Source organism: Euprymna scolopes, chromosome 30 (genome assembly GCF_053919585.1).
Source record: "Euprymna scolopes isolate OS-2025 chromosome 30, ASM5391958v1, whole genome shotgun sequence".
Classification (NCBI taxonomy): domain Eukaryota; kingdom Metazoa; phylum Mollusca; class Cephalopoda; order Sepiida; family Sepiolidae; genus Euprymna; species Euprymna scolopes.
In genome coordinates, this window is record NC_136511.1 from 60,590,863 (window position 1) to 60,615,310 (window position 24,448).

Genomic DNA, 24,448 nt, shown 5'->3' on the forward strand with positions numbered 1-24,448 from the left:
ATTACACCTTTTTCATCTTTAAAAATGAGATCACCCACTTGACAAAGATGTAATGCACACATTCGTCTGATATTGCTGTGCTGTTGAATGTGAAACTAAAATACATTTTCCTGGTTTTTAGGTTAAGATCAAAGTGTAATATCTGTTTTATTCAAAAATGGTAAAATGATATTTGGGAGGGTGGGCGCCTTTCTTTGTGTTGGCTGTCCATATGTTACAAATTTTTTCAAGGATTTTGGAGATAATCCCCACCTCCCTCCTTCCGACCATATATAGTCTTGGTTATTATTATTGGATTACTGTTTCTACTTTATTTCCAATTGCACCTTCATTTTTGATGGATTCTTTAAAAGGTATTTTGTTTACTAAATTGTTTGGTGAAAGTACAAAATAGGTAAAGGAAGTCCCCATTTGTTAAAAGCTTTTATATAAAAAAAAACAAAAAACGCCATTATTTAAAAAAATAAAAAATAACCATGGGGAGATGCAACCGGAAGTGAAGTGAAAGCAGTAATCGTAGAAATAACCTTGTTCTGAAAATACGTTAAGCAGAGTATTAGAAAAATATTTTTCAGTTTGAAGAAAGACGGTGCAATAATATCATAGAGTCTATGTACATGAGAGATGTGTATTGAATGGAACTATTTTTAAGCACGGCAGCAACATCTAACAGATGAAAAATACGACTGTCATCCGTCCTATAAATAATTCATTATTTATATCAGATTTTCAGCCAAACAAACCTTTGTTGTTTTAGGCCAGATCTCAAGTGAATCTCCAGGTGATGTCACAGGATGTGCCCTGCATTATTTGGGGCATGGGAGAGGGTAGAATAACTGAACTCGTTGCATGTAATTCCTTAACATTTTCAGATCAGGGAAAATATTTGCAATGGGTATATTTACAAAGTGAGGAGACTTGATTCTGGCATACAACACCATCAACAGGAATTAAAATCTACCTTTAAAGAAGTTTTTCACAAAAAATGTATGCCAATTATTTTCATAGATTGTAAATCGTGTATGTTATATTGTCGTCTATAGAATGAGTTCTGTTTAATGTGTTGGTGACATATTTAATGCGGGGAGTATATATGTGTTCATGTATGCACTACAACAAGAAAATAACATATGCGACAGTTTCTTCACAGCATGACAACTGACATTGACAATGATTCCATTTCCGTTTGATGAAAACCGTTTGTTTTTATTGTTTCAGACCATCTACTAGTTGGCCAATTGTGTACAAATCCCAAGAGTGATAGGGACCTTGTATCGTGTCTGAAAGTGACACAATTTTCAACAAGCGAGATCACAGATGTGCCGTTGTACAACTAATGCTCTCTACCGATGCAAGTTATTGCAACAGGACCATTGCCAGCATACTTAAAATGCATTGCTGGATTGCCATAAATAACAGGGACATGCCCATGGAGATGAAACAAAGTTTCCGGCCACGGTTATGGTCCTGTGTGTGGTTTAAAGTGAAGCCCACATTATGTCACCTCACATCTTCAAATTGGCTTGAAAGTCAACACAAAGGTGTACCTGGATGTGCTGAATAGTGTGGTGATCCCCAGGTGCAATCAGGTGGTCACTGGCAGACTGGGCGTGGCAGTAGGACTTGACACTGGCTCACAAGTCCAAAGAGACCCAGGCTTGTCTTCAGAAAGAGTGCTACAATTTTGTTCCCTTTTCTCACTGGTCTTCCTACTCCCCCAAACCGAAACTGCTGAACTATTTCATTTGGTCATACATCAAGAACATCACCAACATGACTTCCCACAACATCAAAGCCAGCCTGATTGCTATCATCCGCCGAGTATTTACTAGGGCCCACTCGCGCTTGTGAAAAAAAGCATGCTCCTAGTTCCAGACCCGTATCGACGCAGTGATTGAAGCTGAAGGTAGCTATATTGAATAGATGTCAGCTCTACTACATAATCAAGTTAACTGAATTGAATTTTTTAATAAAAGTTAAAAAAATAAAGCTGTAGTGTTATTTTATTTAGGGCAACACTTATTGTTCACCCTGTATATGTAGATCTAAATATCTTTTACCTGACTCTTTATATGGCTTATTGCACTTTGGTTTGTTTGTTTTTTTTTTCCAAATAAAATTTGTTGATTCAATTTGATTTATTAAATTAACACTTTGAATGGCTGATGGAATAAGAACAATTTCCTCTTATGGATTGCATAAAGGGTTCAGTTTGTAACTGCATTCAGGTTTCCCAAAAGATTACCAAGATCCAAATGGTATAACTGAAGAAGCATGGAGGTTACATCGGTTAAAACATTGTGAAAAATAATGCTCTCAAGATGAGAACAGTAGTCCGAATAAATCAAATAATACAAATTATCAATCCTCATCTCAAAAGTTCCAACTTTTGAATGATAATCACTTATTAATTAAAACATTATGCGCCTGTTGTCTGTTTGACAGTCTAAACAAATAAATGCAACCTTATGCCTACAATCCTTATTCAAATTTTGCTCAAAAACAATTATGATTTTCATTCTAGAAATTTCTAAAATTTAAAGCTCAAGCAGAAGAGGTATTAAGAATAAATTTAAATTTAGGGCATGCTGCTTAATTGGTGTGTAATGACAACAGCATATTTTTTTCATTGTTTTAACTCTCGAGTGTGTATCCGTTAATATCTTATATGCTTTTATATAGAGTGATGTGGTTCTCGGTTGATTAACTGAGTCGGATATATACTCAAGAGTCAAAGCAATCAAAAGAATATGCTGTTGTCATAGCCCTAGTAATGACTATGGATCAAATCCAATGCAAATCTGAAATATTTAAATTTCAAAATGTGAGGCTGTATTTGAATTGTCCTAAAGGGCCTCCAGGGACGTGCATTTATCTACTTAGCCAAAAACATTATACACATCAGAAGAAACAGAAAAGGTGTGTGTGTGTGTGTGTGTTTTCAACGTTTTAAACATGCGATAGCTCATGTTGAAATGATGGTAATACACAGATTCTAGAGAGAAGTGATTAACACTTGATAATATAAAGAAATCTGTGCACTTAATATTATAAAGTAATTATCACTTAATTGTCATAACAAAAATTAAATGATAACAGCATATTGTTCAGTGCGAATATCAGTTATGAAAGACTAAGATAACCGACTTCCTTCCGAATAGCCTAAAAATTAATCCCAAGGTCATGAATAAATCATTATTTACTGCGTGTTAGTTTTACTGTCAAAAAAAAAAAAAAAAAAAAAAAAAAAAATTTCACACTATCCAGAAAAATATCAGTTTTATCAAAATACTAGCAGGCAGCCTGGCATTGACTGGTCGAAAAATATGCTTAAATATATTTTAATTCATGCAGATTTCGTAGTTATTATAATAGAGCCAATTCTCTATCGATTATTATATTGGACCTAATATATATATATATAGTAACTAGCCTGGGTGCCCGGCGTTGCCCAGGTGTTTAGAGGTGCGTGGTGAGCAAAAAAAAAAAAATTAAATGAAATAAAAAAAAAAAAATTGGTAGTAGGCAGACAGGCTCGAACCCGTACAGTGAAGGAGGAAAAGAATGTGGAAGAAAAAAAAAAAAAAAAAAAAAAAAAAAAAAAAACGTGACGTCTTTGCTGTTGCATCCATCGCCAAACCGGAAGTGACAGAGGTTTAAATTAACGCTAGTCAATCAAAAAGAGGGGATGACTTTCAAAAAATATCGGCTAAAAAAGCAACCCCTTCTTGTACAAAAGGGTCCAGTTGAAGTTGAAGGAATTAATGTTTTTAGCCAATCTTCCGATATTTGTCGTTCTAAGGGCCCAGCTTAAAAACAGTACCAATCTCGTGAAAATCCGTTGCATCTATTGAAAGTTTTAGGTAAACATACATACATACATGCGTACATTAAAACAGACAGGTAAGATTTATATTATAGATGATTTCAAAAGTTAAAAAAAACTGTCTTGTGTGCCATGAGTTAGATTAGAAATCGAAACAGCTTTATCCGTTAGCGTATGACCTAAACCCATACAAAAACGGCAAGAAACGCAGGGCTAAGGTCAATGTTTTCTTTTTTTTTTAGTTTTGACCCCATAGCAGCTATTTTAACGGTTAAAATCCAAATCTAAAGTGTAATACAGGTCCCAATACCTTATATATCAATTTTCAACTCTGTAGACCAAATATTCAGATAGGAGTTGGATAGAGACTTTTTGCACACACACTGACAAGGTTACTTTATATATATATATATATATATATATATATATATATATATATATATATATATATAAATAAAATGTTTTTTATTATATTAGTGGCCTGGCAAGGCATCAGGGGAGACAACCAAAGCAGCAAAACTGAAACTGGTCTGCAGGACACTCTATACACAAATGTAGGCAAATTCGGGCATATTTCATTAATTTGAAAATATAGGTTCTTTCTTGGCCAATTGCCATACAATTGTAACCATGGAATAGTATTATAATCTTCAAAAAAACCTGCAAATTTTCATGTAGTTTCGTCCCATAGAACCATAGATATGAGCATTTCAATATTCAATGTGTCTAACAGTGTGTGTGTGAATATATATATATATATATATATATATATATATATATATATATATATATATATATATATATTACTCCTATAAATTCGTTTTTCTTTTGTGTGTATTGATATTCATATTAAAAACACTCTTTTCTATTCATGTATTTATTTGCTTCCCACGAAAACAAATGTGACACAAGGTCGTTTTTTAATGAGGGGTTAAACTAGATCCCTAAAACAAGGGTAAAAAGGGGGAACTGGCAGTATCCAAATAAATAGTAATTGTCTCAGTATGAAGGATTTCCCCTACATTGACCAAGGACCAATTAACTTATGTGCAGCATTTGCTGAAGAGATACTACACTTGATCCCGGCCCGAAGGCCAAGAACAACAGGGTATTTATTTGCTCTCTCACCGAGCAAATTAGGCACACGGCCGATTTTTAATGTGAGGGGTGAAGGGGAAATGGGGACCAACTCCCCGGGGAGTAGGGGAGCTGGATAGTGACAATTGGTATGAAGGGTTGCCCCTACATTGACCAAAGTCTTATATGTGGGGTTGCCCCCACATATCATCTTTGCTTGCAGTATGTACTTATTTGCTTCCCCACTGAGCAAATTAGGCATGCCGTTTTTTAATGTGGAGAGAGAGGGAGGGGGAAGGGAAAAAGGGGACCAGCTCCCGATGGGTGGGAAATGGGAGCTGGATAGTGACAATTGGTATGAAGGGTTGCCCCTAGATTGACCAAGGTCTTATCTGTGGGGTCGCCCCCACATATGGTCTTTGCATGCAGTATCTGCCGGAACAGATACTACACTTTGATCCTGGCCCGAAGGCCAAGAACAAAAGGGTGTTTATTTGCTCCCCCACCGAGCAAATTAGGCACAAGGCCGATTTTTAATGTGAGGAGTGAAGGGGAAATGGGGACCAGCTCCTCGGGGAGTAGGGGAGCTGGATAGTGACAATTGGTATGAAGGTTTGCCCCTACATAGACCAAGGTTTTATATGTGAGGTTTCCCCCACATATGCTCTTTGCTTGTAGTACCTGCTGGAACAGATGATACACTTTGATGGTGTTTATTTGCTCCCCCACCGAGCAAATTAGGCACAAGGCCGATTTTTAATGTGAGGAGTGAAGGGAGGGGGAAGGGAAAAAGGGGACTAGCTCCCGAGAGGTGGGAAATGGGAGCTGGTTAATGGTCAGGCATGTGGGGTTGCCCCCACATCTGGTCTTTGCTAGTCATAGCTAGTCATAGCTTGCAGTATCTGCCGGAACAGATACTACACTTTGATCCCAGCCCGAAGGCCAAGAACAACAGAAAAAAGGCAAGAGTGTTTATTTGCTCCCCCACCGAGCAAATTAGGCGCAAGGCCGATTTTTAATGTGAGGAGTGAAGGGGAAATGGGGACCAACTACCCGGGGAGTCGGGGAGCTGGATAGTGACAATTGGTATGAAGGGTTGCCCATACATTGACCAAGGTCTTATATGTGGGGGAAACCCCACATATGGTCTTTGCTTGCAGTAGGTATTTATTTGCTCACCCACTGAGCAAATTAGACACAAGGCCAATTTTTAATGTGAGGAGTGAAGGGAGGGGGAAGGGAAAAAGGGGATCAGCTCCCGAGAGGTGGGAAATGCGAGCTGGTTAAAGGTCAGGTATGTAGGGTTTTTATTTAAATGCTGCCCACATCAGCATTATGTGGCACAAGGCCGGAAAGTGGGAACCCCGCAGGCTCCCCTAAAGGAGGGGCACTCCTGCAATTTTAAAAATTGCCTGAGTAACCCCGTCGGCATTCCCCGGTCGGGGCGCCTCAGGCAGCAAGCAATAAACTTGCCCCACCGGAAAGCCCGGTGGCAAGGCCTGGGAGGGTGGACCTCCTAGGTATTACCCAGGCGGTTCCCAGTATAGAGGGTTTCCCCTCCATTGACTGGTACAAATTATCTTAAGTGCAGCATCTGCCGGAACAGATACTACACTTTGATCCCGGCCCGAAGGCCAAGAACAACAGAAAAAAAGGCAAGCCCCTTCTCTATTTATTTACGAAGAAAATACAATTTTGTTATATATGCGTTGTGGAATTTCATTCACTAGCAAAAGATCTAGCTAATTTTAATATTCTTTTAAACATTCATTTTAATTAATTTCCTATTAGTTTTTTCGGTTTTCTTATGGGATGATCATCTTTAGTTAACTATTATGTGTAATTATATTCAGTAAACAAAATTGTTTCCATATATATTTATGTATGCGCATATATTTTTGTTTAATCTATAAAAAGTCCTGGATATGACCTTAAACTATATCCGATTGTGAGGCCCATGCTTGCGGGCTTTGAGAAGTGTGGAGCCACCCTTTAATTGCCATTGCTCCCAGGTCCACTCTGAGCCAGAGTGGTAGCACTGTTAGGGTCCCAACTATGGGTTAAATAGAAACCGACTTGAAAAAAACATTCTATTAAAAAACTTTTTTTCTTCTTAAATCACTGGATTTGGCATTAAATAACCTGAAAAGTGTTGATATGCCGTAAAACAAAAACAACCAACTGATCTATAAAAGTGAACATGTGTCTGTCTATCTGTTTGTCTGTGTGTGTGTGTCTGTCTGTGTACATTTTCCTACGCAAAAACTGTCAATTTTTAGTCTACAGACTCGAAATTTGATATACAGGGTACTGAGATTTGGGTTTTCGGTTTTCGGCCAGAAATTTGGCTGTTAAGGGGTTAAAGTTCAACGATTTGACCTTTGAGAACTCTACCAAACCCCTCCGACAATTTTGGGTCTACGCACTTGAAATTTGAGATATAGGTTCCTTGGACATGGATCTAACTTAAGTTGATTTGAGCCCAAAACAATAAATGTTAAAGAGTCATAATACGGGTCAAAGTTTTAAAAAAATTGACCTCTGTGGTCTCTACCAAATTACTCAGACAATTTCTGGTTTAAACAATTGAAATTTTACATAAAGGGTATTCAGAGATAGTGCAAGCTTTTTAATCGGTTTGGGTCGAAAATTTGAGCTACAAATATATAAATGCATGTATGTATGTTTGCATGTATGCCTATATCTCTCGACAGAGGCGACGGATTTTCACAAAATCAGTATCGTTTTGAAGCTCGACCCTCCAGATGACAAATCACGAAAAATTGGCTAAAAACATTAATTTCTTCACCCTCAACTGGGCACTTTTCTACAGGGAACGGTCGCTTTTTTCGCCGATATTTTCGAAAATCATCCAGTCTCTATTGTTTAGCCTTAATTTAAACCTACGTCACTTCCGGTTTGGCAGTGGTTGTAACAGCAAAGACGTCAGGTTTTTTCCCCCCGTTCTTTTCCTCTTTCGCGGTACGGGTTCGAGCCTGCCTTCCTACTACCATTTTTTTTTTTTTTTTTTTTTTGCTTAACACACACCTTCAAACACCTGGGCAACGCCGGGCACCTATGCTAGTAAATATATATATATATATATATATATATATATATATATGATGGTGATGGACTCTTCTGCCGATTTCGACATATAAGGTTCCGCCACAACAACTAAGTTTCTCAGAAATCCACACAGATGATTTATTTACAGTGGTGAAGACTTTGTGTAGAACAAACCACATTTTTGATATTACTGCTAACCTTTGTCGGTGCACTTGACAGAATCTACAGTAGACCACGAGTTTTTCCATCAAAGCTTCCTTCTCCCAGATGCATGCCTTAACGAAGACTGGGGATGCACCTCTCCCAATGAATTAATGTGCCCTCAGATACCAACAATTTCTACAACTTGACACGATACATACAGCGCTTAGCCCATTTGGGAAGGATATATATATATATATATATATATATATATATATATATATATATATATATATATATATGATAGATAGAAATACCACATTTCTTTGGCAATTTTATATATTCCAAATCTCAGTGACTATTGATCAGAATTTAACAAATAGAGGCTAGTTGGAAAAGCAATGCCCTGAATTGTGTAATGGGTTATGTAACATTTGTCCTGAAGGTGGCACATTAAGAGGATCATCCGTCATTAAGAGCCTATTTTTGGCACTTTTTACAGCCATGAAATGTTTCAATCAGTCATTTGCTTTCCTAGTTTTGCATATGAATTACAAAATACCTGATATTTGCAGAAAATCTCTGGCCTTGATGGAGGGGATACTAAAACTTGCTGCCATGGTTTCAAATGATTTGAAATAACAGCAAGGAAAGACTTGATTCCAAATATTTCTCATATGTCATATCTCCCCACTTTGGTTTTCATGCATAAACTAAATTTCAGCGGATAAAGATTATTTGATGCTAGAGATATTCATAATCGTAACCGTATTTCCAAAAGAGGGGAGATATAACACACAAAAAATATCTGGAATCAAGTCTCTTCTCGCTGTTATTTCAGATCATTTAAAACCATAGCAACAAGTTTTAGTCTCCCCTTCCATCAAGGCCAGAGTTTTTGGAGAAATATATATATATATATATATATATATATATATATATATATATATACACACGCACACACATCATGGACTCTCCCATTGATTTCTACATACGAGGTTCCGCCACAGCAACTAAATTTCTCAGAAATCAACACAGATAATCTGTTTATAGTGTTGAAGGCTATGTGTAGAACTATCCTCAGTTTTTGATATTACTGCAAACCTTTATCGGTGCAGATGACTGCCACAGGACAGAGTATACTGTAGACCACAGGTTTTTACATCAGTTTCCTTCTCCTACATGCATGTCTCAACGAAGACTGGAGGTGCATCTCTCCCAGTGAATTAATGTGCCTCCAGACACCAACCTGGAAATTTTTACGACTCGGCACAGTACATACAGCGCCTAACCATCCCAAATGGTTACCCATCTGGTACTGGCCAGTCTCAACGCTGCTTAACTTCAGTGATCTGACGAGAACCGGTAGGTGTATCAGAAGTTTTGTAGAAATTTTTGACACCCCTAACACGAAACTGCGAATAAAATATAAGAAACTCATAATTTCTCTTTTAAAAGTGTGTTGTTTATTTTCTTTATGGATTATACTTCCAAAATAAACCATTAAAGTTTTATAAAAGTAATAGAAATATTTAAAAAGAATAGTAATGAAATTAATTGAATTTTACGAGCTCAGTATTTTTCAATTTTTAAACTTTAAAAATCTATCAAATTTTTTCTATTGATTCAATTTTTACGATATTTTCAGTGTCAATGTGAAATTTTATGCTCTTTCCAATAAACCGAATATAATATTTTTGACAAATGTTTTGTTTTAAATTCACGCCTCCCCCCATTTTCAAATGTTTATTAAAAAGTAAATAATTAATTTACTCACCAAAGTTTTATATATCAGAAATTGAAGATAAAAGATCAATAAATAATATATTCAAATTTAAAACAAAAAAAGTAGTGTTTTTTTTTAGAAATTTACCTGTAAAGTCCGAAGTTTAAAACCTTTTTTTTTTTAAATCACGTTGTTTGTTTTTTTGTTTTTTTTAATGAAACAGTGGTCATTGCTCCTTTAATTGAAAAAAAAAAAAATTAGGGCTTCATTTACATTTTCCGAGTAGTTATAAGCTTGGAAAGACAGGGGGTCGAATTTATTCACGCCTCCCATTTTGAAATGTCTATTAAAAAGTAAATAATTAATTTACTCACCAAAGTTTTATATATCACAAATTGAAGATAAAAGATCAATAAATAATATATTTAAATTTAAAACAAAAAAGTAGTGTTTTTTTTTAGAAATTTACCTATAAAATCCGAAGTTTAAAACTTTTTTTTTTTTTAAACGTTTGTTTGTTTGTTTGTTTTTTTTTTCTTATAATGAAACCTTGGTCCTTGCTCATTTAATTGAAAAAAAAAAAAATAGGGCTTGAATTACATTTTTCGAGGAGTTTATACGCTTTGAAAGACGGGATGGAATTATTCAATATTTTTCACGAAATGTTTGACACACCTAGAGAACTGGTGTATCAACGTGATTGTGCCATACACATAATATATATAAGAGAGAGAGAGAATTTTGTACATATATATTAGTACGGGTCAAAACAATTGTCTTTTCTAATGAACAAAAATATTTTGATGACGACGAGTTTATTTCCTTTATTAAAAGTGATTACTATTTTTGTTTAAGTTTTTATAACCCTAGTCATGTATTATAGATATCTTAATAAGACTGTGTACTAAACAATATTAAATGGAAATTTTATGTAGATATATGTGTGTGGAACATTGTAGGTAGTGAATGTTCGTATATCGCCTACTACTGCTTTAGCATAATGCAAAGTTCTTTAAAAATAAGGAAAAAAAACAAAAACAACTGGACCACAGCGGAAGTGGTGGTCAATGTTTGTATAAAGCATTGTTAGATATTATTGCTGACAATGCCTGCTCCAATGACGGATAGTTGGTTAAATCCTCGGCTTGTGATGGGTGCTTTTCTAATTGCAATGAAAAGCTGTGATATAACGAAACACTCTGTAGATCACACACACGCGCGCACGTGTGTGTGTGTGTGTGTGTGTGTGTGTGTGTGTTGAAAATTTTGTAAAACTATATATAAACAAATTGTTCTGTTCTACGTTGAAAAATTATTTTGCCAGTAAGTCAATTAATTTTTTGCAATCACTGAATCAATTTACCTTCATGAATTCACAACGGCCCTAATGATATTTCAGATATCACTTTTTATTTACCGTGAAACGCTGTTTTGAAGATTAAAAAAACAAAACAAGCAGTATATTAAATCAAACACGCACACTGATGTGTGTGTGTGTGTGTGTGTGTGATTTAATATACTGCTTGTTTTTAAATAAACACTAATTATGTGTGTGTTTGCAATTTAGAAAAAAAACAAACAAAAAAAAACTGGGCAAACAACTTGTGCGGGGTCAATGAGTAAAACACAAAATAAATAAATAGAAGTAAAATAAAATGAACCCCCCCCCCCCAAAAAAAAAAAAGATCTCACACAACTAAAAATGTTTTCGTAAACTTTTGATTTACCCTGTATGCATTGGGTTCAAACTCAAGCTGACCCTTGAGAAGGTTTATTCAGGAAACCGAAGATTCTAATTGGCTCTGCTTGGTCAGCTATAAAACATACTTAAGAGTCCACGTGATTTGATGAGTACCTGGCAGAGTATAAGGAGGTAATGACCTGTTTTTACTGTAGTAAAATGGAGGAGTGGGAGAGACAGAGGAAATAGTACCAACACACACACACATTATATATATATATATATATGTGTGTGTGTGTGTGTGTATGTATGTATGTATAGCGGAAACACATATATATAGAGAGCACAATGTACACACACATACATAGATAGATAGCTATTATATATATAAAGCAGGTGCTCGTTCTTTGTTAACTTAAGCGATCATGAGACACCAGCTAAAACAGGTATGAACTTTATGAATACCGACCTACCTTTCCCTCTTTTATTATCATTTTAATGCTTTTGAAATTAGAGGCTTCCCTGACCCAGTGTTAGTAGATTAGGAGCCTTTTCACTAAATCTATAAAAATCGGGTCACACCTAAGCGCTCACATACATATTCATCTCTTTAAGAGTTATTCAATTGATTATCTATATAACATTCTGCTCGTTTTTTCCTCGACTTACTCGACGTTTTAGGCTTTGAATAATAAGGCTAAAATACAATTTTTTAAGGCCAAACTACTTCTAAAAAACTGCTTGAAACGATCATTCTGGCAACCATGGCCAAGAATACGAAAAAGTGACCTCCCTTTGATGTATCCTCAATTCCGAATATCGTTATATTAATATATGATCATTATTCTAATAATGCGAGGAAGGAATTCACAGTAATTTCGACCTGCAGCAATTCTCCACCAAAGAAAGAAGTCAGTGAATAAATTAAAGAGAGCGAGTTTATTATTTGTATTGAACTATGTAGCACAATATTACTATTTATTAGCTTTTATTAATTTATCTCATTTTGGTCAGTTTTCTATTTAAAATGCAATAGAAAGGATAATACACTCTTATTTGCTGCGTGTTGTTGAGTTTTCTGTCAAAAAAAAAAAAAAAGAAAAAAAAAAAAAACTAATTTTTTGTGCTATGCAAAAAGATATCAGCTCCATCAAAACATATTTGCTGATTAAATATATTTCTCATTCTGTGGAATTTCCATGGGTCCTACTACCTATTGTGACTATTTTTGACTAAGTATTTCATGATTTTCGTCCAACCAGCAAAGATATACTGATTGCTGATTAATTTGATGTCGCTAAGGTAAATAATCGCGGTTTTACCCATTTTAAAAGCAATTGTTCTAAACTGAAATCCTGTCATAACATAGACCAAAATAGTACACTTTTAAATAAATATATAGTTTTTTTTACACTGCTTGTTAAGGCCTAAAAGCCACCTGAGGATAAGGGTTAATGAGTGTCAGGCGGTCGGTGAGACAACACCTTAACGATGGATAGTGGTGAGGAATTGAATAGAATTTGATTATTTAAGAGGACGACACAACAAAAACTTGTTTACTACATTGGACTTGAAAACGACCATGTTGTAATCAGCGGTATAGAGTTCATTTATTGGTCTGAAAAAATATTTAGCTGACAATTTTTTTTTATAGTACGAAGACAAAATATTTATTTTAAAATAAAAGTAGCTACAAATTTTAATGAATGGAAATATTTTATTTATTTAAAAATATATTTAACTGGTATGATTATTTTTTACAGAAGGACAAAGTTATTTTTAGTCGCGTGCAAGCGACTCTATAAGTTGATCCGTCGGTCTGTCCGTAACACTTTTGTGCTTGGCCTTTTTGGTTAAGATCAAAGGTCTGTTGTTAATAGATGCTGTTCTTAGCTTTTTAAGCTTTTCTTGGCCTTTTGGCCAAGACTAAAGTGTAGTACCTGTTCCGGCAGACACTGCAAGCAAAGACCATATGTGGGGGTAACCCCACATATAAGACCTTGGTCAATGTAGGGGCAACCCTTCATACCAATTGTCACTATCAAGCTCCCCTACTCTCCAGGGAGCTGGTACCCATTTCCCCTTCACTCCTCACATTAAAAATCGGCCTGGTGCCTAATTTGCTCGGTGGGGGGGGGGCAAATAAATACCCCTTTTTCTTGGCCTTTTGGCCAAGATCAAAGTGTAGTATCTAAGTGTAGAACAATTCGGAGTTCTCTCTGACCTGACGATTGGCCCGAAATGCACTTCAACTCAACAACATACAATGCAGTTCCAGGTTTTTGGAGTCGCCTGACTGTCCCCGTTGTGGGACAACAGCCGTAGAAACGACTGACCACGCTATCTTCGATCGCCGCGAACTCCGCCGCTACTGGTCATATGTCAGCAAGGTGATGGCTCACATCGATCCTGAGCATCCTCGCCCAATTACCATATCCAATGTCGTGGACAATGTGAGGCCGCCGTGAGACCGGGAAAGACAAATGGTCTACGTTACGATCCTGGCCGTGGCGAGAATGCTGATTTGGACGTCGCGTCTGCAAGGTTGCTGGGGGGGGGGGGATTGTCTTTTTCTGATCAGAATCTGATCGCTTTCTTTAAACACCAACTATGGGTGAAGATCAGATGTGATAGAAGAAGGCTGCATGGTGCGGCATTTGACAGAAGATGGATACATGTAGCAAGTCTGTGTGTACAAAGAGGAGCCAAATTTGAATACGTGTTCCCCGCCTAGGTGTGGAACGCGCAGTTCCGTAAAGTAAAATTAAACAAGTAGCCTCTCAGCTAGCTGAGTGTGTGTTCCATCCCTCCCCGATTAGGAAGCCTACAAGATCCCCACCCCCTCCTACTTGCAATTTTTGTTTTCACCCCTTCCTCTAAATTTCACCCATCTTGGAGAGAAAGAAATACAAACTAACCCCCATCCCTTACCCACAAAATTTTCTTTTCTCCATTCACCCCCATTTAGAGACTGACCCGCAGAAGTGAGATTCCTTTTACAAACCTAGTGGAAGTCTATCAACTAGATGGGGTTGCGAGGGTCCTACTAATCACCTTTTGTTTTTTCCTGCCCCCCCCCCCCCGCACTCAACACAAATCAATTATTGTACCATTTTTATTGTTATCTTTTTTGTTTTTACACGTCAATAAAAAATGTTTTAAAAAATTGGGAGTTAAGTAGGACGTCCCCCAGTATGAAAGGGTGAATGCGGTATTATGGTGAAAGACGATACTAGCTGGGAGAAACTTTTGATTTTGTTTAGTTGTGGGGTGACAAGGATGACCAACGACCCCCACAAACCCCCTTTTGAGCTGGCCATGTGCCTAAGTTTTTTGTTCATTGTTGATGTTCACTGTACCTTTCACATGAATAAAGGATTTAATATCTCAAAGTGTAGTATCTGTTCCGGCAGATACTGCAAGCAAAGACCATATGTGGGGGCAACCCCACATATAAGACCTTGGTCAATGGTGGGTGAGCAAATAAATGCCAACCCCACATATAAGATCTTGGTCAATGTAGGGGCAACCCTTCATACCAATTGTCACTATCCAACTCCCCTTTTCCCCTTCACTCCTCGCATTAAAAATCGGCCTTGTGCCTAATTTGTTCGGTGGGGGAGCAAATAAATAACCTTTTCTTGGCCTTTTGGTCAAGATCAAAGTGTAGTATCTGTCTCCCAGTTACCTCAATTTTGAATTTTTTCAAAGGGCTCCACCACTTGACCCACCCGTGGGTTAAGTTCAAAGTGTCACTTTTGCCACTTTCGTGACACACTAACTTTTGTTAGTGGGACCGACCCCCTTTATTGCGTGATTAATTTCAAGACCGCTACTTTATATATAAACCAATTAGAAGCTCTATGGTTGGAGGTTCGAACCTCAGAAGAGTTAGCTATGTGGATACGACGAAACATGTGTACATAGATAACTGGTTTATAAATAAATACATTTTTTTACTCGCGTTCACCCTGAACAAGGCTTACTGCCACTTGGACGTATTATATGATACCATGCCGATGAAAGATTTACAAGATGATGGTTTACTTTACATTTAAACTTCTGCATATCAGTACAGTAAGGGAAGCAGGTAGCAGGGAGGGAATTCAAAAATCTAGTTGTTCAATGAAAAGAAGCTATTACAGTAGAAAGCTTTCTGGCATTTATGGACCTCAATAGTGAAGGGGTGTGTGATTTTGTTGCTAAGCAGGTATGTTGAGGGGCCACAAATGGATCCTGTTTGCTTTTCATTAAAAATCTTTGTAAAAAAAATCAACAAGGTTTTTTTTTCCTGATTTAGGGGAAAATATTAACATAATTGTTTACTTTTTTTTTTTAAATCATGTTTTTTTTGTTTGTTTTTATATCAAGTTTTTTTTTTTGTTTGTGTTTTTCTTTTTTAATAGTAAAGGTTTAGAAAAAAAAATGACAATCTAAAGTTAAAATAACAAATTATTTAGTTACCCCTAAATCTCGGCCTGTTAGTCTGATAAACAAACTTGAGTTTATTTTTTTACGTAAAAAAAAAAAAAATAAAATAATAAATAAGTAATAATAATAAAAAAAAAACAGCAGCCATTTGTAGTGGCTAAATATAACATTAATATAAAATCAGCAGGAGCCATTTATCGTGCCTTAATTTGTTGTCCATCTATAAATAGAAAAGCGAAAATGTATGTATGTATGTATGTATGTGTGTTCGCTTTTCTGTATGTCTACAAAAGGCTTTTTTCAGAGAAGCGGTCGCTCGCCTAACGACTTTTTAAAACTTTTTATATCACGTGTAAATCGTAATATCTCAGAGTTGTTAACGGAGCTCGCCTGTCTATTTAATTTGCTCGACTTCGGGAAGATAAATATTCAACAGTTTTCGCTCGCTGCATGTTGATTAAGCCTTTTCCTATAATTAATTCTGGCGGCCTTTTTTCCGGTTTTTTCCATACCCCCGCGTTCCGCAGTAAATGAAATGCTACTCCGCTATCAACAGTTGACCTCATTAAGTCATTAAAACGTGCACCTGCCAAATCTAAGTAATTAAATAAATTCAAATGTGTTTCTGTTGGTATGTCGCGGTGGTGCAATGGTTAACGTCGCACGTTTTTTTTTTTTCACACTTTAATTTACAATTTTGCCTCAAGGGTTCCGGTTCGATCCTCATACTTACCTACCAAAACATTTTTTTAAAAATTTTACCCCCCCCCCCGGAGTTTTGATTTATCCAAAACCACACACACCTCCAAACACCCGGGCAACGCCGGGTACCCATCGCTAGTAAATAATAAAACTTTTATCAAAAAAAAAAAAGAAAAAAAAAAAGAAAAAAGAGAAACGGCAATCGATTGATTCTTCTTGTTCTGAACATAAGAAGCCTAACTTGGTTGAACAACGTGCCTAAATATCACATGAATAGAGAATCAACAAAAGCTATTCGTCGTGCCTTAATTTGTCGTGGAAAAATACTCCCTCCCCTCAGATGGATTGTCGAGGATATGTACCCTGGGATTTGTAATTTCAGAATGTAGAGTCTATATCACAAAATCTTAAAAGGAATTCGCAAACAGAGAGGAAGTACAACGATTTAATCCTAAAATATGCAAAGCAGTGTTCAACGTTGACCCTTGAATATGTAAAATGAATCTTAGCAAGTTGGGGGTAATCTTAACTTTTCATATGGCAACCATGTGCTTCTACTTCTGAAATTACGAAGGATTGTTCAGCATACAATATTATATTTCATTAAGCTACAATCTGATGCCAACGATTTATGACACAAAGTGCAAATGACTATTAGAAGAGGAAGATATGTAAACTTGAAAACCTAGAAAACATTCAAAAAGCAAGAAAAAAAAATATACTAGCTGTTCAGACTCAGCAGTGCCCGGTATTCACAGTGTCTAAATTACAAATGAATCCTTGCTTTTGTTTAATGAGAAAAAATTAGAACAAAGAGAACTAACTTTTACTAAAAGAGTCATTTCTTTTGGCTGATTGTTTTTTTGTTTTTTTGGTGTTTATTTAAAAATGTCTTCGTATTACCAAATGGCTAGACCAGTTTACGTATTTTTAAAAATAAATTATAGCAAAGCACCAGGTACCTTCAATAAGTTCCCAGACGTTGTGGTACAGGCACTTAAAATTGTTGTAGACTCTTGAAAATTCAGTATGTTTTATGATTTCAGGTTCAAATGAACAGCTACAGCAGGAATTGAAATGCACCCTACTAAAGCCTGATTGTCACACCTAGTGAATATCAAAAATGCAATCTGGAACTGAAGACACTTTAGAAGAACAATAGGCGATAAAATTGTTTTAAATTTGGACAAAATCCCACAAAAACGTATGGAATGCTTCAGACTGCTTTAGGACCATCTTGTATGAATAGAGTATCAGTTTTTGAGTGGCATAAGAGATTCAAGGAAGGCAGATAACCTGCGAAGGATGATGAGAGGTTTGGGAAGAGTAAGGAAATCAGAAAAACAGTTGATTGGCCAAATAAAGAATTTCATGGATAAGGACCATCGTGTGTCTATAAAGGTAATAAGTGCACAGTTTGATGTCAGTGTGGGAACTGTACACACAGTTATTCGCAGGAATCTGAAGATGTAGAAGATTTGTGCAAAGTTTATCCCAAGAGTGCTCAGAAAAGATCACAGACAATTTGATCAAGAAATATGTAGATTGAAAATGTTGTGCCGAATCCATTAAAATTAAATTTTTAGGAAATTTTTCTGTGCTAAAAGAAAGTAGGGCATGAAGAATTATTTTCCTTATCTGATTTTTCTTCTCAGGTGATTATTCAAGAATTTCAACATACTACCACACTGCTGGGCCAAATTAATTTTTTTTAATACATTGCAACATAGTACATTAGTTTATGGAAAATAACACAAAAAACATTAACGAATGAAAAGTGGCAGTCAGAATCAAAGTTTGATTCATCAGCTTAAATTTTATTTAGGTCAAACTACTAAAATATGGCCAATATATGTATCACTAGGTACAACATAAAAAAACAGGAATAGAGTTGAAAAACAAAACCCCAGCTGACCTTGCACATACATAGGGCGCTTTAGGAAAAAGCTTGGAAAAAAAAAAAAATCTAATTTATAAAACTCACTATGTCTGTCTGTCTGTCTCCATATTTTCAAACTCTATCTCCTCCGAAACTAAAAGTCGCTAGGAGCCTCAAATGATTGGACTTTTTAAGGACCGTTCTTTTATGGGTCTTTAGCTAGTTACAATATTTTTGAAGGGGTCAAAATTGAAAAAAATTTTTTTATACATTTTGTACATTCATCTTAGTTTGATTTTAATCAGTTCATATGCATGTAACGTTGGTACAGTGGTAACATCACCAGCTTTGAATGTTACAGTTTTGCTTTTGGTTTCGATTCTTAGCTGATAGCACCCACATACTTTTTTTTTCTACTTTTGAAACCACGACTCTATAATAATATATACAAAATCTGGATGAATTAAAATATCATATTTAAGCGTATTTTACGACCAGGCAAAGCCCCCTCCCCTGTCTAATTTATAAAAAACTAAACGGCTATGTGTATGCAATGTGTGTGTGTATTATGTTTGTGTGTTTCCCACAGGAAGAAAGTTTAGGGAATCTACACAAAATTTAAAACTGTATTCTCATGTAAAATTTACCGATTAAGACCAAGAGGCTTATAAAGGAATGACCACTTATAACTTCAAATATACCCCACTTTTATGAGAAATTAAATCGTATATAATTTTATAAGGAAGATAATAAACGTGCCCTTAAATTGATACATTGGTTTATATGTGTTGAATATTCATATGACTAAGTGAACAATGAGGGCAAACTTTCTTTAATACTACAAATACAAAGATGCGATTTTAATAAAAGGCAAACCGTACATACAGGGTTGAATGATAAAATTGTCGCCCTAGAAAAGACGACACGATTTCATTTCCGTTTGATGAAAACCGGTTCTCTTCGTTTATTGCAGACCATCTACTAGTTGGCCAGTTGTGTACAAATCCCAAGAGTGATAGGAGCCTTTTATGTTTGAAAGTGACACAATGTTCAACGAGCGAGATCGGAGATGCAGTGCTATACAACACGTGCTCTCTACTGATCCAAGTTCTGACAGCAGGACCATTGCCAGCACCCTCTAAATGCATCGCTGGATTGTCACGAATAACAGAGACATACCCAGGGTGAGGAAAACAAAATTTCTGGCCACAGTTATGGTCTTTGGTGTGGTTTCAAGTGAGGGCCATATCATGCCACCTCACATCTTTGAAGTCAACACCAAAGTGTATCTAGATGTTTTGAAGAGGGTGGTGATCCCCTGATGCAATCAGGTGGCCGCTAGCAGACCGTGGGTATGGCAGCAGGACTTGGCGCTGCCCGCAGGTCCAAAGAGAGCTAGTCTTGGCTTCAGGAGAAGTTCTATGACTTTGTACTCTTCCCTCACTAGTGCCCCTCCTCCCTCAGTCTGAACCTACTGGACTACTTCGTTTAGTCATACGTCAAGAACATCACCAACACAACCTCCCACAACACGAAACCCAGCCTGATCGCAACCATCTGTCAAATATTTACCGAGCTCCCGCCGGCGCTTGCAGAAAAGACATGCTCCCAGTTCCAGACCCGTATTAAGGTGGTGATTGAGGCTGAAAGCAGCTACATTGAATAGATGTCAGCTCTACTAAATAATCAAGTTACCTGAATTGATTATTTCAATAAAAGTTAAAATAAAATTGTAGTGTTGGTTTCTTTAGGGGCAACACTTACCATTCCACCCTGTATAAGACTGTTTTCAAATGTATCAGTATCTTCAGGCTATATTTAGAGATGAAACAAGAGAATGACAGTAAAAACCAAAGATGTTAATATGGAGTTATGAACATCGTTTAAAAGCGTATAGTAATGATCCTCATTTAATCCTAAGCAACGTTGGTTTTTTTCTGCTAGTAAATAATAAATATGTATAAACTGAATAGTTTACTGCAGTTTCATGGATAATCCAACCATGGAGAGTATATTAATAATTCCTGAACGTTTTTGTTTACTGCGATATAATTTTTAATGAAATTCACATGAGTGAGTGACCCATGTATCATACAATATCGAAGTAAGACTCACTCTATGCGGATTGAACCGACTTTCTCCGAAGGAAGAAGTTCCATGGGAATATCAAATTCACAAGCAGTAACTAGTCGCACGTATATCCCCATCAGGGGAGATAATTTTTTTTTAGTTTTTGCAGCTCTTGCAGGAAAGTGTAGACGTCCTTCTACATACAGTGCCTGGTATTCCCATCTGGCACTGACCAAGCTCAATGTTGCTTAACTTTGGTGATTTAACAGGAACCAGTGTGTCAATGTGATTATGCCATATATGATTAAATATTAAGATAAGATTTAATATGTTTACATACACATAGGAGAGAACGAAGGCCTACTAGCCACTATCCTCGAGTCTCTAAGGTCTCTCTGTACAGGGATTTGTCAAGACAACCTGGCATGAGAATACTTTTCCCTAGAAGTAAACCCTTATCAAATATTCAAAATCACATAGTATTCAGGATCCAAATAAGATCCCCTTGGTATAGCCACCAGACATTGGGTTATACAAGGGTGGGTGCACCTTATCTAAATGATGTTGCTTATAGTAACAACACAAAGCTGGATACTCTACCAGACTAGAGGAATTCTTGTCCTGAAATCCAGTAGAACAAGAGACCAAAAGAAAGATATGCTACAAGATATTAACATAGCTAACTGATCAATAAGTGAGAGAAAAATTAACATTACTAACTTTTTACTAACTCAAGGATTAAGAGATAAAAGACATTTTAAAGTAATATTCGAATTTGATACAGCAATGTTGACAGAGAGCTAGCCCCCAACACAGCAACATCAACAGAAAGCTAGTCCACAACACAGCAATGTCGCCAGACAGCTAGCCTGCAACACAGCAACGTCGCCAGACAGCTAGCCTGCAACACAGCAACCTCAACAGGCAGCTAGTCCGCAACATAGCAACCTCGACAGACAGTCTGCAACACAAGAATGTTGATAGAGAGCTAGTCTGCAACACAGCAACATCAACAGCAAGCTAGCCCACAACACAGCAACATCAACATATAGCTAGCCTGCAATACAACAATATCAACAGGTAGCCAACTCATAACAATATCGAAAAATAGTTAGCTCACAACACAACAAAATCAACTGATCATTAGATACTCTCTGACCAGTATTTAACTAAAGGCACATCGCTAAAACTATTTTGCTAAGTGTATAATGATACAGACATCTTGCTAAGGTCACAACAATACCAATATACAGGTATTATTCACAACGTTAAAAGTATATAAACGGCTAGCAAGCACTGATCAAAATCAATATAAGTGGCCACGGCTAGACCATTCTAGATAATAAAGTTCAGACTGAACTATTTATATATAACCAGACAGTTGATATAAATAGCTACTCATCAAATAAAACATTATTCAACATAGCAAATAGAACCCCAGAAGCGGAACTCAGAAAAATCAATAAATTCTCAAAGCAATTTTAAAACAGAATAAAAAATATCAACAGAAACAGAAACATTACTTGGTTTAATCCGTTATACAACAAAAGCATAGCATGGTTTGGTTGTTACGTTTTATAGCATAGCAACCCTGTTTGGATTATTTACTTCTTAATTCAGTAATTTTGGAAAAAAGTTTTTATGCATAAAGTTATTTATATTTTCAAATATTTTTTCATAGTGTTTGATTTAGTTGTTTTATAGAGGAAAATTATTATTTTTGTTTTGCAGAACATGATTGAATTTTGCAAAAGAAAAAAAGAACAAGCGCATCAATGGTTTTTATATATTTCAGGTCAAGAAGCCAAAATTCATCAAGGGCAGTGCCGATTAATAATATATCAACTTTGTGGGCGTTTGTTTTGTTGAGTTTTACTTTTATCTAAACATAGTAACATACATACACATAGACAACTGCTATTGATGTAATGGATGTTGCTTAATAGTTTTTGCTAAAAAAATACAAAAAAAAAAAAAGCTGCTGTTTCTTTTTAGATATCGTTCAAAAAAGATAATTAAATTCATTAAAATGAGAGATCTATCAGACTTCGCCAGAGGTTAAATGGTCATTACTATCATTGCATGTGCTAGACTGAAGGAAACGGCTAAAATGTTTGGTGCATGCAGAAATACTGTCTCAAACGTGATGACAGTCTTAACAAAAGAGGGTAAAACCTCCTCTTCAAAACTAAACTTTTGAAGAAAATCAAAGTGTTCAGATACATACTGTCGGACTTTTACAGGAACTATTAGAGAGGATCACAAAAGTACAGTTCTTGACGTTACTAGAGAGCTCAATGGCCATTTTAAAATCAAGTGTTTACAAAAAGTATATTTGCCAGGATCTGAATGAAGATGTATTTCACAGGAGGATTACTATTTAAAAAAATGCTCCTTTGAAAATAAAAAATCATTCCAAAGTATTTAAAAAGGGAGTAAAAACCAACAGATTTGGCCCATAGAACAGTGAAAGAATAAGATTAGCAAAAAGAGGGTAAAACCTCTTCTTCAAAACTAAACTTTGGAAGAAAACCAAAGTGTTCAAATACGCATCCATTACCTTACTTTTTATTTTAATGTTTTTTTTTAATGGAAATTGCCCCTGACAAGGCATACATCCACTTAATGTAAGGAGCTAAAAAAAATCACTTTAAAATCAAGTTAGCTAACAATAAGTGTATATGGATAGATTCTGACTAAGAAAAACCAAAAACAGCAACTCTTCTTCCTTTGTCAGAAATACACATATGTAAATTATAAAAAGGTACAAATTTTCTTCTTCAAATATACTTAATAAAAATGATATCTATGAATTTTAGTCTAAATTATTTTGATTAGTTTTATATTTTATTTCATGGAAATCGCTCCAGACAAGTTATGAAGCCACTTGATGTAAAAAGCTGAAAATAAAAAATAGCACCTCTTGATCATATACTAGACAATGATGTGTTATATGGATAGAGTAAGAAAACGGTAATTCTTCCTCCTTTGTCAGAAACATCGCTTATGGAATGCGAGGACTAAATGCCAAAAGTTAACCCAAAGTTCACTTTTTATTCTCCAGATATTCCTGACTCCTGTCCGAGTATGTGTGGAGACAACGTAAGGAAGACATGGACCCAGGTTCTCCAACTGTTTAAGCAGTCTGAATATCATTATAATAAAGAGAAATAATGGCAGTTGGGTGGAAATGTAGACGAAAAAATATCATGTGACTAAGGATGGTTAGAGAGAAATAACTTGAAGATGTTACATATTTTCGATTTTTTTTTATTTTGTTATGTTTCGAGATTTTCGAGATGAGGATCCCGAATTTGAAATTTTATTGCTATTCTAATCTGGGATGTTATTTTCACAATGTTTCACAGCTTTCGACTTTCTTCAGGTGTGGGAGGATTTTTTAAAGTTATAGGAACCTGTGAAGAATGATACCCATAACTCTCTATTCAATCAAACCTATTTTAGTATTTTATCTTATTAAATTCATTGCATGATTAGAAGTCATCTATATATATAAAAGCGAAAATGTATGTATGTATGTACGTACGCTTTTCCTCGATGTCCACAAAAGGCTTCTTTCAGAGAAGTGCTCGCTCGGTTCACAACTTCTTAGAACTTTTTATATCATCTATAAATTGTAATATCTCACAGTTAACCACGGAGCTCGCCTGTCTATTTGATTTTATTGACTTGCAAACGTTAATTATTCGACATTTCCCGATCAGCACGCGTTACATTCGGTTTTCGGTATAAAAAAAGCGAAACTCGACTCTAATCACTGGCCGAAAGCCAGTGGTCTCTAGAGAGCTAAGTAACGTTTGGTCAATGTCGACTTTGTCATATCAG

At 35.9% G+C, this 24,448-nt stretch overlaps 1 long non-coding RNA gene and 1 pseudogene across 1 annotated transcript in view; one reads left to right on the forward strand and one right to left on the reverse strand.

Moving 5' to 3' along the window:
* The window catches only part of LOC145254824 (uncharacterized), a 146,258-nt gene that overhangs the window by 37,881 nt on the left and 83,929 nt on the right, over positions 1-24,448 (reverse strand). The gene's annotated exons all lie outside the window — the stretch shown is intronic.
* On the forward strand, positions 15,154-15,306 carry LOC145255039 (U2 spliceosomal RNA; annotated as a pseudogene).